Here is a 15,362-nt window from a genome sequence, read left to right on the forward strand (position 1 = left end):
CCCCAATTCTATATTTTTGTTCAACCACACTAATTGACTTGGGCAACCACCATCCTGCCCGGTGTCTCCAGCGCTTTTGACCTTTCAAGAGAAGAGTCTCGCGTTCGACAATGCACTGAGAGGGTTTAATCCATAATTAGGAATTAGAATACTAATTTAATAGGATCTCTGAGTTAATGAACACGACGTATTAATATTTCATAACCGGCAGAAGTTTGTTTGCTAAATCCGTAATGTGCATTTCACAGCCCTTTTGTTCATACCTATTTTTTTATAAAAAATGTTGCCGCTGTTTCTAATCAAGCTACTTTTAGCTCATGGATAGATTTGCAGGTGGACACGGGAGCCGTGATGGAGGCGAAGGGGCAGGTAGAGATGTTGTTTTAGCGCGCTTTGTAAGTGGACCTCTACTTGGCAAAGCATAAAAGGAATCTGAAGTAGGGAAGCAAGAACAGATATAGGGGAGATGACCAAATGGCTTAGACAAAGACTGGTGTTTTGATTTTGGTTCCAGGAATGTAAAAGAACTAAGGATGATTGGCATAACTATTGCCTTTGTAGTGAGCCTGGATAATAGACCTAAATGTGAATATTTTTCTGAATACACTGGATAGTTAGCATTTTTGTGGACTTTTCAAGCTATTTTCCCCCATGTACTTTGAGAATGCTGTTAAGAATGCAAATATTTTTTGCCCTTAGCATCCTTGGTAAGTAAGTTAGGCTACTTGCAATCTGACAACTTTGATACGATAATTTTGTCTGGGAGAACGGACTGTGGTTTGGAGGCAGAATTGACAAAGGCTGTATCACTTGTGCTTGGCAAACCGTGATGGAAATCACCATGAAGATGATATCCACGTGCATCCAGAATGATGACGAGGGATTTGTACTGGAGGTGTGCCAATGCCACCTTTCAAAATTAACTGTTCCGTAATAGTGCTACTGTATGGGTTGGAGAATACTGCACTGTCTCCCTTAACTCTCCACCCACCAACCCGCCTGTGGTGTTCAGCATCCCAGACTGGTGCAACTATGATAAGTGGAGCAAGGTGCTGGTGGACCCGTCAATGGTGGAGCTCTGCTGGCAACATGACCAGATGGGTTTTAATAAGAATGTGTGCTGCAACATGCCCCTGTTTGAGAAGCTCACCTGGACGAGTGGCTCATGTCCGTCTGTTTCGACAAGGAGACCAAGGACATCCTGCCCCAGGTGTGCCAATATCTGACTGGAACAAGCCCATCATTGTAGACATCACTGACCTGGCTCTCTGTGCTGAGCTGGACTCTGAACTTCACTCAGAAGGTTTGCTCCAGAACCTGCTAGCCAACCTGGACAATACATGGCTATTGGCGTATTGTGCTAACCACACTGGCCCTGGGGGTGGAGGGGGGAAAGGAGGAGGCCTGATAGGGTTTAAGCCAGTAGAACAATGCCAGTACCACAGCTGGGCAGTGACACTTCCTGACGCTGCTCTCCTGGCCCTGTGTAGGGACTATGACCAGGCCAACTTTGCATCATCTGTCTGCACCAACAATGGCCTCCTCTCCCTGCTCACCAAGGAGCACTCCAGCCTGTTGGTGGGCACGCTCTGCACCAACTACACCAAAGGAAACCGCCAGGGCAAAACCAACAGCACCTCCACAGACTCCCAGCGCTGACTGGACAGAGACATTGTGAGGAGGCTGGACTTGTATTGCAGACTTCAGCCTAGTCTGTCAGCCAGGCTCCAGTCAGACGCAGGCTCTGCAGCTGCACTGCGGGGTGGAGGCCCTGCAGCCTCGCTTGGAGGGGCTCCTGACCACACACATGGCCTCTGTGGTGGACCAGGCCACCAGTGTAACCGTGGTGCTGCTGGTGGCCCTGGAGGAGAGCCAGATGACGTCCCTACGTGTGACTGAAAACATCTGCTTCAATGTGCTAGGGTCTGTGGTGCTCTATGTAGAGAGGGAGACCAACCTTGACAACGAGGGTCCTGCTGCAGTGCTTTGGGGTAGGTGGGCTGGGCAGACTATCTGCAGATAAAGAATTCCAACATTGTGTGTATTGTAAACTGTTACATTGAACAGTCCTGAATGAATGGTGGTCATCTATACATTTCCCTCAGGTCACAAGGCCTGTGCATCTCCTCCTCATGGACTACACCAGGTTTGCCAATACTTGCTGTGAGATGCTACCCCACCAAGGCAGCTGCAAGTTCCCGGACATTTCTGGGGTTTGGATGTACCGATCCTGTGCAGGTGTTGTTACACATGGTCTGCGAGGACGATCAAGTGTCCCTGTAGCGCTGTCTTGGGCGTCTTACAGTACGGACATTGCAATTTATTGCCCTGGCCACATCTGCAGTCCTCATGCCTCCTTGCAGCATGCCTAAGGCACATTCACGCAGATGAGCAGGGACCCTGGGCATCTTTCTTTTGGTGTTTTTAGAAAGTCAGTAGAAAGGCCTCTTTTTAGTGTCCTAAATTTTCGTAACTGTGACCTTAATTGCCTGTAAGCTGTTAGTGTCTTAACGACCGTTCCACAGGTGCATGTTCATGAATTGTTTATGGTTCATTGAACAAGCATGGGAAACAGTGTTTAAATCCTTTACAATGAAGATCTGTGAAGTTATTTGGATTTTTACGAATTATCTTTGAAAGACAGGGTCCTGAAAAAGGGCTGTTTAATTTTTTTTTGCTGAGTTTATATCAATTACCATGAGGGCTATTGTTGTGTCAACAGATGGTGTACACAGTTTCACACCTGTCATTGATAGGGGACATTAAACCGCTTCCTCTGGATGAGATTAACTGACATTGATGTGATTGAATGACAAGCTAACACTAATCTCTAATCACATGTTTATTGTTGTTGATACTGTGTTGCTGTTGTCCATCTTGATTTTTTACCATTCAAATGATACGCTTGAAGATTTTTTTGTTTTTCCATAACAGATAGTACTGACCAGTTTGACGCAGACAGGAAGACATGTGACCAGTGATGGATTTTTCCTCATCAAGGTGACAGAAGTAGGGCTGAAATTTATTAGGTCTTTTTACATTTGTGACTGGTAATATAGGTACTAACAAATACACTCCCCAACGTATTTATTTGGCCAGTGAAGCTAAAACTTTTAATTTTGCTCTATACTCCAGCATTTTGAACTTGTGATCAAACTTTTTATGAGGTGATAGTACAGGATGTCCCCTTTTTATTTGATTGTATTTTCAAACGTATCTGTTTTACCGTTTGGAAATAAAAGCACTTAATGTATCTAGTCCCCCCATTTTGAAGACAAAAGTTTAGTGTTTGGTCCCATATTCCTATCACCCAATGAGTAGCATCATGGTAGAATCCACATTTAATGCAGAAGTGTTCAGAAACATATTCATATTGACAATAAAACTGACGCCAAAATGACACAGATCATTTACCGTTCATTTCTATTGGGCACAACATAATCCAAAACACAACCAAAACGCATCCAACAAGTGTGTGGAGTCAAAAGCTTGACGTAGTCATTGTGTGCTAAAAATATGGCACCATATACAAAAGTTGAGACTCTCACGAACACATGTTTTGCTCTACGAGGCCCACAACCCTCACAACACTCGTCTGAAGGTAACCTGGTACCAGTTTAAAAAGAAATCATCATTTCTCTCAGATATAGGACAGACACATCAAAACATACTTCCTTTTGATAGTCAAAATAATTCTGTTTTGCTGTGTATGAATGTTACTCAATGTGTTTATGGGCTAATAGCAGTAAGGCCAAATTCAATCTTAAAAATATTTTCTGGGATACTTACAGGGGTTCTAAAAATCAAATAGCTAAATGATCCTTGGTAGACCATCTTAAAACAATTCCATAAGTTAGCTTTGTAGACACCTGGCCTCAGGCACTTAGACCATGAGTGAATTTGTCCAAATACTTATGACACGTTCAAATGGTCGGACTAGATACATAGTGCTTTAATTTCTAAACAGTAAAACAGATACAGTAGGAAGAACAAGTATTTGATACACTGCCGATTTTGCAGGTTTTCCTACTTACAAAGCATGTAGAGGTCTGTAATTTTTATCATAGGTACACTTCAACTGTGAGAGACGGAATATAAAACAAAAATCCAGAAAATCACATTGTATGATTAAGTAATTAATTAGCATTTTATTGCATGACATAAGTATTTGATACATCAGAAAAGACCTTCTCCTCCATACAGACCATCTCCAGATCCTTCAGGTTTCGGGGCTGTTGCTGGGCAATATGGACTTTCAGCTCCCTCCAAAGATTTTCTATTGGGTTCAGGTCTGGAGTGTGAAAATGTGAATATGATCGTTGCATGTAAAGTCAGATCCAAAATAATTGTCAGCCATGATAAAGATGAGCAAAAAAGACCTTATAAATTAAATAATACAAATACTGAGCTGTATTGTATACAGAATTGCTATTTATACTATTGCACAAAGAAAGATATTTTGTTTAATAAGCAATACTTATTTTCTCAGTACCTTTCAATCCCTAACCTTGGATAATGTTTTAATGAGATTGGAGAACACATTGGGAGGGATCTTATTCCTCAATACAGAATCTTTCCAGATCCTTGATATCCTTTGTTTTTGCTTATGGACTGCCCTCTTAAACTCACACCACAGGTTTCAATGGGGTTCATCTGGAGACTGAGATGGCCATGGCAAAATGTTGATTTTTTTTTTGGTTAATTAACCATTTCTTTGTGGATTTTGATGTGTGCTTCTTCGGGTTGTTGTCTTGCTCAAAGATCCACTTGTGGCCAAATTTCAACCTCGTGGAAGAGGCAACCAGGTTTTTGGCTTAGATGTCCTGGTCACTGGCATACCACAGCCTCCTGCAGCTCCCGCAATAATTGGAGGAAGCTTTAAAAATGAAAAATAGCATGATATTAGCTATAAAACAGCAAAACAAAATCTAATTTGCCCCATGGCAAAAGGTGTTGAATTGTGGGAAGTTAGCTATTTTCCCCCATAAGAAATGCTTAGACCTTTCTCAGACCTTGCTGAGTGCTCCACGAAACTGCGGTACGCCACTGGTCCTGGTACTGGGTTAAGTTTATTAAGTCGTTGACCTTAAAGGCCCAGTGCAGTTAAAATTCCTGTGTTTTTATCATATTGTATAACAGCTGATGAAATGTACATTGTAAAAATGTGTGAACCTGATCAGGGTAAGTTCCTGATAGTTGCTGGTTGAAATACAAATCAGGTGACATTTTGAGAAAAAAATGATATTACTATTATAAACGATCTATTTCTCTGAGCACTGTGCAAAATGTTTTACGTGTATACAGTGCAAAACAGTATGCGTTTAGGCCAATACGTTTTCATTGTCTTAATTTCAAACGGTAAACAGTGCGTTTTCATTATTGTGCACGGTAAACCAGAGTTTCTTCTCTCCTAGCTGTTGGATGGAATGGATGCGTTGCTGATGAACACCCTAAGCCACCTACAGCAGGAGTTTGTGTCTGAGAGCCTCATAGGGACGTTCAGAAATCTAACAGCAGAACAATTCAGGAGGTCAGTGTCACAATATTTGATCGATGGTTGGTCATGTATCCTCTCTTGCAGAACGATTCGGTTTCAAACAATCTGATTTGAGTGTATGCGTTTTCAAGAAAATACTTTCCCTAGTCCTATGAAACTCAACACTGGTAGACACTGAAGTAACCAACTGTTTGGGATCCAAAAGTATCTTTGGATATGCTTGAGTAATTATCATCTTTGTCTCCCTAGGCTTGGCAACCTGACGTGTCTGTCAGACCCAAAGGACCTGCGGGTGTACAGAAACGCAGAGACCTTCTCTGTGATTCAGGACAACATTAGGACATGTGTTGTCCAGGGCCTCAGGAGCCCCAGGGACATGGTACGTGGAGCTGTCAGACAGACACTGTTATTCCTTACCATGGAACTACTTTATTTTTCACCGCAAAGTTGAAGGTGAAACTTATATGGGTATGAGTGAAGTGGACTAATCTATGGTTTGAATATCTTGTGTTTGCACTTTGTGTGATTCCTGTGTATATATGTGTGTTGTGCTTGTGACCATCCCTCTTCAGATCTCCAGCTTTTTCCTGAATGGGAGTGAGCTTCAGTCTCCTGGCTCTCTCTCCGCCTGCCGAGTGTCTCAGCTGGCTCCCTTCTTGCCTTGGCTGGGTGTGGACTTCCTGCAGAAGCTCAGCCAATCCCAGCTCAGCCCTGTGCTGACAGCCCTGGCCTCTGTGCCCTTCACTCCTGCACAGGTAGAAGATCATCACCATCGGCCGTCACAAGCATCCTCTCATCAGAGAGAGAGCTCTAATGGAGCACCTTCTGTTTGGTTTTCATACCTGATTGGGTTTTCTCAGTGCTGCCCGGCTTCAGTAACAGAGGGTGGGGATGATTTGGGGGTTGGTTAGTAGGGGCTTTGTGGCCGCTGACAAGCAGCCAGTCTGCAGCAGTCTGACCCCAGGTGAGGTGAGGGGGGTTCTGGAGGTGCCTTGACCCTTTGATTACAGAAGCACAACTAACCCCACATTTTCAACGTGTGCCTCACGGCTGCTGCCTGTCATGCGCCATAAGGGGCCTTAGTCAATGGAATGGTAGGGTGGGGACACAGAAGCAGAAAATAAAGCTTTTGTTTTGAGCCCAGTGGGATTTTCTTCATTTTCCCAAGTAGTTTCCATTTCAATTATACAGATATTAATAAAAGAGTTAAGACCAGTCATAATGATTTGTTCCATCTACTTTTTGTGATGTCATCCTAGGCCAGTGTAATGGGAACAAAGTGTCTCTAAACAACAGTATTATTTCTGTTTTTGGCTTTCTGTTTCAGAAAGGGATTGTTAACAGGGTTGCGTATTGTCTCAGATATGGTATGCTAGATGTTTGAGAATGTCTCTGTTTCAATGTAATGGTTCTGTGCATAGTAATGGTCCATTCTGAGCCAGCTGGCCTAAAGCCTAGAGCAGTCTGGCCAGGGGTGACTCAAGGACACACACTATCACCATGGCAAACCACACAACCCTGTCAAGATGTATGTTTCCTTACTTCATCATACACCAGATGACTCTACCTGTATTAGCTAAGTATCTAATAGCTGTGTAGTGTTACAAAGAGCAAGGACAGTTTGTCAGATCTTTTGTATCTAGTTTCCTTTAACAGATTTTAACACACACACACACACGCTTTCATATCCCCAACCTTCCCTTCTCGCTCTTTCCTGCTCTCTCCCTCCTTGTGGCCCTTCTAGCTCGCTCTGCTGGGGCAGCTGCAGAAGCTGGGCTCTCTGGTGAGTGGGGTGAAGGTTGAGACTCTGTGGAGCTTGCCCTCTGACATCCTTCTGTCCTCTCTTTCTGACGTCGCCCTGCACATGCCCGGCCTCAACCCCCCCCCCCACAGGCCAACACCATCGCCACCTAACTCTGGGTACGGCCTTAGAGGGACACACCAACACTGACCCCCATCCTCACAAACAGCGACATGCTCACTCATACTAAATTAAGACAATCGACAAGGTACACTGTAACATGGCTTCGGCAGTACGCTGCTACTCTTGGCTCAGTGGGCGGTATGTTTACAAGGCTCTGTCAGTATGCATACATGACCATAACCAATGGAGAGTAAATGGAAAGGAGGAGAGCAAGATGGAGTGTAGAGGGGGACCACAGCTGGCATGCCCAGGTGTACCCAGGCTTCTTGCCCTGCCTGACAGTCAGATAGGGGTGCTGTGTCCCTGTGCCAGCTGGAGCTGTATGCTCCATAAGGACCCGAGCCAGGTATAGAGTGACACACTGGGCAGGCTCAGAATTGGGCTGTTTCTTAGAGAGGAGGTGCCAACTATGTATGAATGAGGTCACTCAGACGTTTGAAATTACCCCTCTTTTTTGTTTGCCCGAGAATTTTTTTAATGGTTTGTGAACATGTATTTACATTCCACCAACATATTGTGTGTACCGATAGTGTTTGTCAGAAGCCTATTTAGTCACCATTGAAATCCACTTTATATCCACGTGTTTATCTTTGAATTGGTGTTTAGTCACTATACTCTGTCTGTGTTGTATTGACCTTTGTCCAGGGCTCACCAGAGGTGACTGGCTGGTTGGATAAGGTGGAGTCCCTGCTCCCCAGCACCCCTCTACTCAGTGTGCTGACCAGGGCTAGTCGGCTGTTGACCAACAGGACCTTGACAGGAAGACGAGCCTGGAACACTTAGCAGGTAACGTCTATGAGCTGACTCATGCCCTCTCTGCTCCAGCAATACCTGTGACCTGCAAGTCGTTTTCAAGGAGATACAATTCATGCATATCAGTATAGGAACATCTATCTATCCCTAAATACTTAGTGATTTTATTCACCCAATGAAATGTAGAGATTTGAAAACGATTTCTGAGTGTCAGCATGTTACGAAATGTAGGTCTCATCTCTGTCATGCAGAGGTGTGTATGACACGGTCTTGATTAGATGTTAAATAATTAACCGTCAGTGGAGAGGTCGGCCTGTTGTACAACCCTTGCCCTGACTGTTTAAATAGGCTGTTCTATGTTCTGAACACACACAGCGTATCTGTGACTGTCAACACACACACCAGGTCCCAGCTGTCACTATGTGGTGGTGTCTCAGACTGGTGATGGCCCTGCTGCTAGCCTTGCGCTGCGCTGTTTCACCACACTGGCCATGAAAGCTGCCCTATAATCCCCTGCCTGTTGCTACTAATGGGCCTGAGGGTGGCCTGCCAGCACCATTAAATCACAGCTCCCTCATCCTGCATGTTTATGCACACTGTGAAGTGGCAAAGCACAACAGTACTGTGCTACTGACCTCTAGCACTGCAGAGTATTCTCTCTCTGGCTTTCTCTACGTGTGTTGGGAGATGGTTTGTGATTAATACTAATGATCACTTCTGGTTTCTTTTCCCAGGCTAAAACTCTTTTTAAAGAAGCAGTGAAGACCATGCCCAATCTTTCCGCTGAGACGTTTCTGTGAGTGCATATCTATGTGAAACATAGCTGCAGTTGATTTATTACTAACCTCTTGTGAATGTGCTCCCATTCATATTTGTAATCTATTTTGTCTCTCTGGTTATACAGTGCCCTTGGAAGCATTGCTTGAGGTGTAAGCTGCACAGCCCTGCGACAGCTCATCCGGGACAAGCCATCATTTTCCTCAATGCGGAGTGTCCTTGCATTCATGAAAGAGCAGTCTGTTCCTCCATTCCTCACTGGTACATGAGCAAATACTTAACTCAATTAACTGGCTCAGAGGAATTTGGTTAACATTTGGCATGGTTCCACTGTTAGGTATAAAGAGATGTTATATAAGCGTAATTGACAACCCTCATGCTTTTGTTTCATCGCGGAGCTGTACTACTTTGACTTCTTCTTTGAGCTGCTGGGAGACCTTGGTGCTCAGATCGCTCTGGCCCTGCCGTGAGTCGGTCTTACTGCCATTAATCATCACTACAGATGGTTTGAGCATCAACAATGCATCACTGTCAACGTTCTGTGTGTGTGTGTGTGTGTGCATGCTCTTGTCTGTGTGCATTTGCAGGGTGAGCACTATTAAGAAGTTCCCTGCTGGCATGACGGATACTTTCAGGAAGATGATTGTGCAGGACTCCCATCACGTCCTGCTCCTACCCAGTACAAAACAGGATATTCTGGTGGACAAGATGGAGCAGAGACTTGTCAGTACCCTCTCCTGTACCCCATTACTGCCAACACATTAAGACTGGGGTCTAACTTTGGTGTCTTCGATTTGAATTCTTTATGTTGAAAATAATCTACAGGTATAATTGGAAAATGTTCTCTCCCCCAGGGCATGTACACAGGAGAGTTCACTGAGGATGAGTTCTGCTCACTGGGTATCATGGCGACCTATGTAGTGGATGAGGTGTTTGTGCAGCTGGTGCGGAGCTTCTTTGTGGAGAGCCTGGAGTTCCTCAGAGTTCTGCTACAACAGCAGCAAGAGGGACAACGTCGCACAGATCCTACAGGAGTCAGGCACCTTCGGGTACTGTAGCACCCTCTTAAACAACCACCCCACACACCCCATTTAACCTTTCGTGATAACTCTTGTCTCCTCACATCAAATGAAAAATGAGCCTTTTTGTGCGCTCGTAGCCCCGTTCAGAACTGGAGCCCTGAAGACACTCAATCAAGTGGACAGATGATTATTTTTCTTCCTTCCCAAAGCGACGCTGCAGCAGGTTCCCCAGGTACGTTTCCTGCTCTACTTTTCCCTCCGTCTTTAACACATCCATTTCCATTATTTATTCAAGGTTAGTTCCTTTGCAATTGATTTGACCATTGTCATGATTCATTAATTTGGGTGTCCTTAAAGTTATTGAGAGGTGTTACAATTGCTACACGACACCAGGAATCAGGAAAGGATGGATTTGTAAAAGAATCCTGCAGGTGTCCACTGACAGGACTCCTAGAGGTGTCCAGGTGCTATGCTGCCTTGGCCTGTTGGCCCCTAGTCAGGCTGATGACCCTAATGACCCAGGGGCGTATAGCGAGGCTGTTTCTGAGTCAGAGCCCTCTGCATTCAGGGCCGGGACCAGGGTGAACACAGACAGCTGTTTGAGAGGCAGCAGTTTGTTCTTCAGTACTTCCTGGGTTTTCTCAAAGTGGGGCAGGTCACACGAGAGTGCCAATCTATCTCACATTGAGACCTCTGTCTTACAGTTGAAGTTGGAAGTTTACATACACCTTAGCCAGATACATTTAAACTCAGTTTTTCACAATTCCTGACATTTAATCCAAGTAAAAATTCCCCGTTTTAGGTCAGTTAGGATCATCACTTTATTTTTAGAATGTGAAATGTCAGAATAATAGTAGAGGGAATTATTTGTTTCAGCGTTTTATTTCTTTCATCACATTCCCAGTGGGTCAGAAGTTTACATACACTGAATTAGTATTTGGTAGCATTGCCTTTAAAGTGTTTAACTTAGGTCAAACGTTTTAGGTAGTCTTCCACAAGCTTCCCACAATAAGTTGGGTGAATGTTGGCCCATTCCTCCTGACAGAGCTGGTGTAACTGAGTCAGGTTTGTAGGCCTCCTTGCTCGCACACGCTTTTTCAGTTCTGCCCACACATTTTCAGGGCTTTGTGGTCAGGGCTTTGTGATGGCCACTCCAATACCTTGACTTTGTTGTCCTTCAGCCATTTTGCCACAACTTTGGAAGTATGCTTGGGGTCATTATCCATTTGGAAGACCCATTTGCGACCAAGCTTTAACTTCCTGACTGATGTCTTGAGATGTTGCTTCAATATATTCACATAATTGTCCTCCCTCATGATGCCATCTATTTTGTGAAGTGCACCAGTCCCTCCTGCAGCAAAGCACCCCCACAACATGTTGCTGCCACCCCCGTGCTTCACGGTTGGGCTGGTGTTCTTCAGCTTGCAAGCCTCCCGCTTTTTTCCTCCAAACATAACGATTGTCATTATATTTTTGTTTCATCAAACCAGAGGACATTTCTCTTAAAAGTACAATCTTTGTCCCCATGTGCAGTTGCAAACCATAGTCTGGCTTTTTTTATGGCGGTTTTGGAGCAGTTGCTTCTCAAGTTAGCGGCCAATCAATTTATGTAGTAATAGGACTTGTTTTACTGTGGATATAGATACTTTTGTACCTGTTTCCTCCAGCATCTTCACAAGGTCCTTTGCTGTTTTTTGGGGATTGATTTGCACTTTTCGCACCACCTGTACATTCATCTCTAGGAGACAGAACGCGTCTCCTTCCTAAGCGGTATGACGGCTGCGTGGTCCCATGGTGTTTATACTTGTGTACTATTGTTTGTACAGATGAGCGTGGTATCGTCAGGCGTTTGGAAATTGCTCCCAAGGATGAACCAGGTCTTGGCTGATTTCTTTTGATTTTGCCATGTTGTCAAGCAAAGAGGCACTGAGTTTGAATGTAGCCTTGAAATACATCCACAGGTAAACCTCCAATTAACTCAAATGATGCCAATTAGCCTATCAGAAGCTTCTAAAGCCATGACAATAATTTTCTGGAATTTTCCAAGCTGTTTAAATGCACAGTCAACTTAGTGTATGTAAACTTCTGACCCACTGGAATTGTGATACAGTGAAATAATGTCTGTAAACAATTGTTGGAAAAATTACTTGTCATGCACAAAGGAGACTTGCCACTTGCCAACCGACTTTCCAAAACTATAGTTTGTTTACAAGAAATTTGTGGAGTGGTTGAAAAACGAGTTTTAAATGACTCCAACCTAAGAATATGTATGTAAATGTCCGACTTCAACTGTAGGTAAGGTGACTCTTTCGGTCAGAAACATTCGATTTTGCAATGCATACATTATTTGGGATTTGTGTGCCCATGAAAAACTGTTTTTACCCACAACATAAGGAAATACAAAATTATGTAGTTGCACTGCATTTCTGAGATCACTATTCAAAAAACTGTCTGACAGCTAGATACAGGATTCTTACAGGGTTCAAGTGTAATGGCTAATTTAGCTGATAATGCTTAATATATTATATAACAATAACATACACTGCCAATAATGCAAGGACAGGAAAGTCATGTTTTATGACATACTATTTTGGACAAATCAGTCAAGACACCCAACCATGATAAAAGGTTAAATATACAGTAGGTTTAAATAAACTCGTGATTTTTTGACTATAGCTATGATGTCCCCCTTATGTTAATGTAATGACATTAAAAAAATGCCACTCTTATTGATTACTTACAAACAGCTGTAACAAGTTGTCCAGTGTAGGAAATCCTCAAAAACCCATATAAACACTGGATTGTATTGGCCAGTGAGTGGCTTTGAAGCCACAGGTCGGCCATATTGGCACTCCCCAGAAGAATCAGTCTTGCTAAGGAATGAATGGAATTCAAAGGATTTAAATTAAATGTTTCAAAGACAAAATTGCATGTATTTTTGTTGTTGTAGTGGAGACAGTAAAATTTGTACTTTCTAAAATGTATACTTTAAGGGGACACAAAACATCTATATATTTTATGTTAAGCTCACATAATATAATTTAAAAGTATGCATGAAGGTGACTAATAGAATAAACATGGGAAAAAAATAATGTAGACATTAATAAATGCATTTCTATAACTTCCAAAACATTTTTAACTATGATATAACTGTCTGTAACTCACCTCTCCGCCTCCTGGCAGTTCTGAGGCTGCAGGCTTTAACAGGACTGCTGAGCCATAGCCTGGCTTTTGGACCCATAAGCTCCTGGCGCCCTGAGGTCTTCATTGAGGTTGGAGCACTGGCAGGTGCAACATGCCTTTTGTTGTTTTGCTACCACAAATATGTCTAGTGCCTGAAATTAGTTTCAAATCCTCTTAACTTGTTACTATCTGCAGCTGGCCTCCCAGATATGGCCATGTCATCTTTGGTGAAGGTTGAAGGACTGACACCATTCTGGCTGTGTCCCTCATCCGGGCAGACAAGTGTGAGGATTCAAAAACACATGTCAGTTTATCTTCCGTGTTTTGGATTGCCTCCTATCAAATTGTTGTTTTTCTTTGTGTCCATGTCGTGTTTGACCCAGCCCGGAACGTTTCTCCTATAAACAACGATTGATTTTGTGACGTGTGCAGCTGACAGCTATGTCTATTTTTTTAATTTTTTATCTAACTAGGCAAGTCCGTTAAGAACACATTCTTATTTTCAATGATGGCCTAGGAACAGCCTTTTTCAGGGGCAGACCGACAGAATTTTCCTTGTCAGCTCTGGGATTCGATCTTGCACCACTAGGCTACCTATCTAGCAAATATCACTGAAGTTAACATTGTCTTGATCTTAGCAGAGGGTAATTAAATTAGATGCGTATTATGTCAGTACATACGTTCAGAATGTATATTTTGTAACTTTGAGTCTGAATAAGAAGAGGAATCAGGATCGAGTGGAAGGACAGCTCAAGGTTTGAGGGAGTGTTGGATGTAGGATGCAATTGTATGCTAATTCTATTGTTGATGTTGTTGAAGTCAGGAACCAATACACGCAGTCAGTCAGGAAAGAAAAGGCCAGCTTCTTCAAGCAGCAATTTGCATCCAAACTCCAAAAAGTTCTGGAACACTGTAAAGTCCATGGAGAACAAGAGCACCTCCTCCCAGCTGCCCACTGCACTGAGGCTAGGTAACACGGTCACCACCGATAAATCCATGATTATTGAAAACTTTAACAAGCAATTCTCAACGGCTGGCCATGCCTTCCTCCTGGCTACTCCAACCTCGGCCAACAAATGTTCTGAAAGAGCTGCAAAACCTGGACCCGTACAAATCAGCTGGGCTTGACAATCTGGACCCTCTATTTCTGAAACTATCCGCCGCCATTGTCGCAACCCCTATTACCAGCCTGTTCAACCTCTCTCGTATCGTCTGAGATCCCCAAGGATTGGAAAGCTGCCGCAGTCATCCCCCTCTTCAAAGGGGGAGACACCCTGAACCCAAACTGTTACAGACCTATATCCATCCTGCCCTGCCTATCTAAGGTCTTCGAAAGCCAAGTCAACAAACAGATCACTGACCATCTCGAATCCCACCGTACCTTCTCCGCTGTGCAACCTGGTTTCCGAGCCGGTCACGGGTGCACCTCAGCCACGCTCAAGGTACTAAACGATATCATAACCGCCATCAATAAAAGACAGTACTGTGCAGCCGTATTCATTGACCTGGCCAAGGCTTTCGACTCTGTCAATCACCACATCCTCATCGGCAGACTCGATAGCCTTGGTTTCTCAAATGATTGCCTCGCCTGGTTCACCAACTACTTCTCTGATAGAGTTCAGTGTGTCAAATCGGAGGACCTGTTGTCCGGGCCTCTGGCAGTCTCTATGGGGGTGCCACAGGGTTCAATTCTTGGACCGAATCTCTTCTCTGTATACATCAATGATGTTGCTCTTGCTGCTGGTGAGTCTCTGATCCACCTCTATGCAGACGACACCATTCTGTATACTTCTGGTCCTTCTTTGGACACTGTGTTAACAACCCTCCAGATGAGCTTCAATGCCATACAACACTCCTTCCGTGGCCTCCAACTGCTCTTAAATACAAGTAAAACTAAATGCATGCTCTTCAACTGATCGCTGCCTGCACCTGCCCGCCTGTCTAGCATCACTACTCTGGACGGTTCTGACTTAGAATATGTGGACAACTACAAATACCTAGGTGTCTGGTTAGACTGTAAACTCTCCTTCCAGACTCATATCAAACATCTCCAATCCAAAGTTAAATCTAGAATTGGCTTCCTATTTCGCAACAAAGCATCCTTCACTCATGCTGCCAAACATACCCTTGTAAAACTGACCATCCTACTGATCCTCGACTTCGGTGATGTCATTTACAAAATAGCCTCCAACACCGTACTCAATAA

The 15,362-nt window shown here is 43.7% G+C and overlaps 1 long non-coding RNA gene across 2 annotated transcripts; it reads left to right on the plus strand.

Annotated features, from left to right (window-relative positions):
• The first annotated feature begins 8,071 nt into the window (after window positions 1–8,071).
• Window positions 8,072–13,998, plus strand: LOC110506442. 2 transcript variants are annotated; one of them, XR_005039800.1, is made up of 6 exons: window positions 8,072–8,207; window positions 8,909–8,970; window positions 9,079–9,674; window positions 9,806–10,000; window positions 10,111–10,205; window positions 13,157–13,998. It is a non-coding gene; the product is annotated as an uncharacterized LOC110506442 (long non-coding RNA). The 2 variants fall into 2 exon arrangements; XR_005039799.1 differs by having other exon boundaries at window positions 9,079–10,000.
• Window positions 13,999–15,362: the final 1,364 nt, after the last annotated feature.

This window comes from Oncorhynchus mykiss, chromosome 26 (assembly GCF_013265735.2).
Source record: "Oncorhynchus mykiss isolate Arlee chromosome 26, USDA_OmykA_1.1, whole genome shotgun sequence".
NCBI classification, from domain to species: domain Eukaryota; kingdom Metazoa; phylum Chordata; class Actinopteri; order Salmoniformes; family Salmonidae; genus Oncorhynchus; species Oncorhynchus mykiss.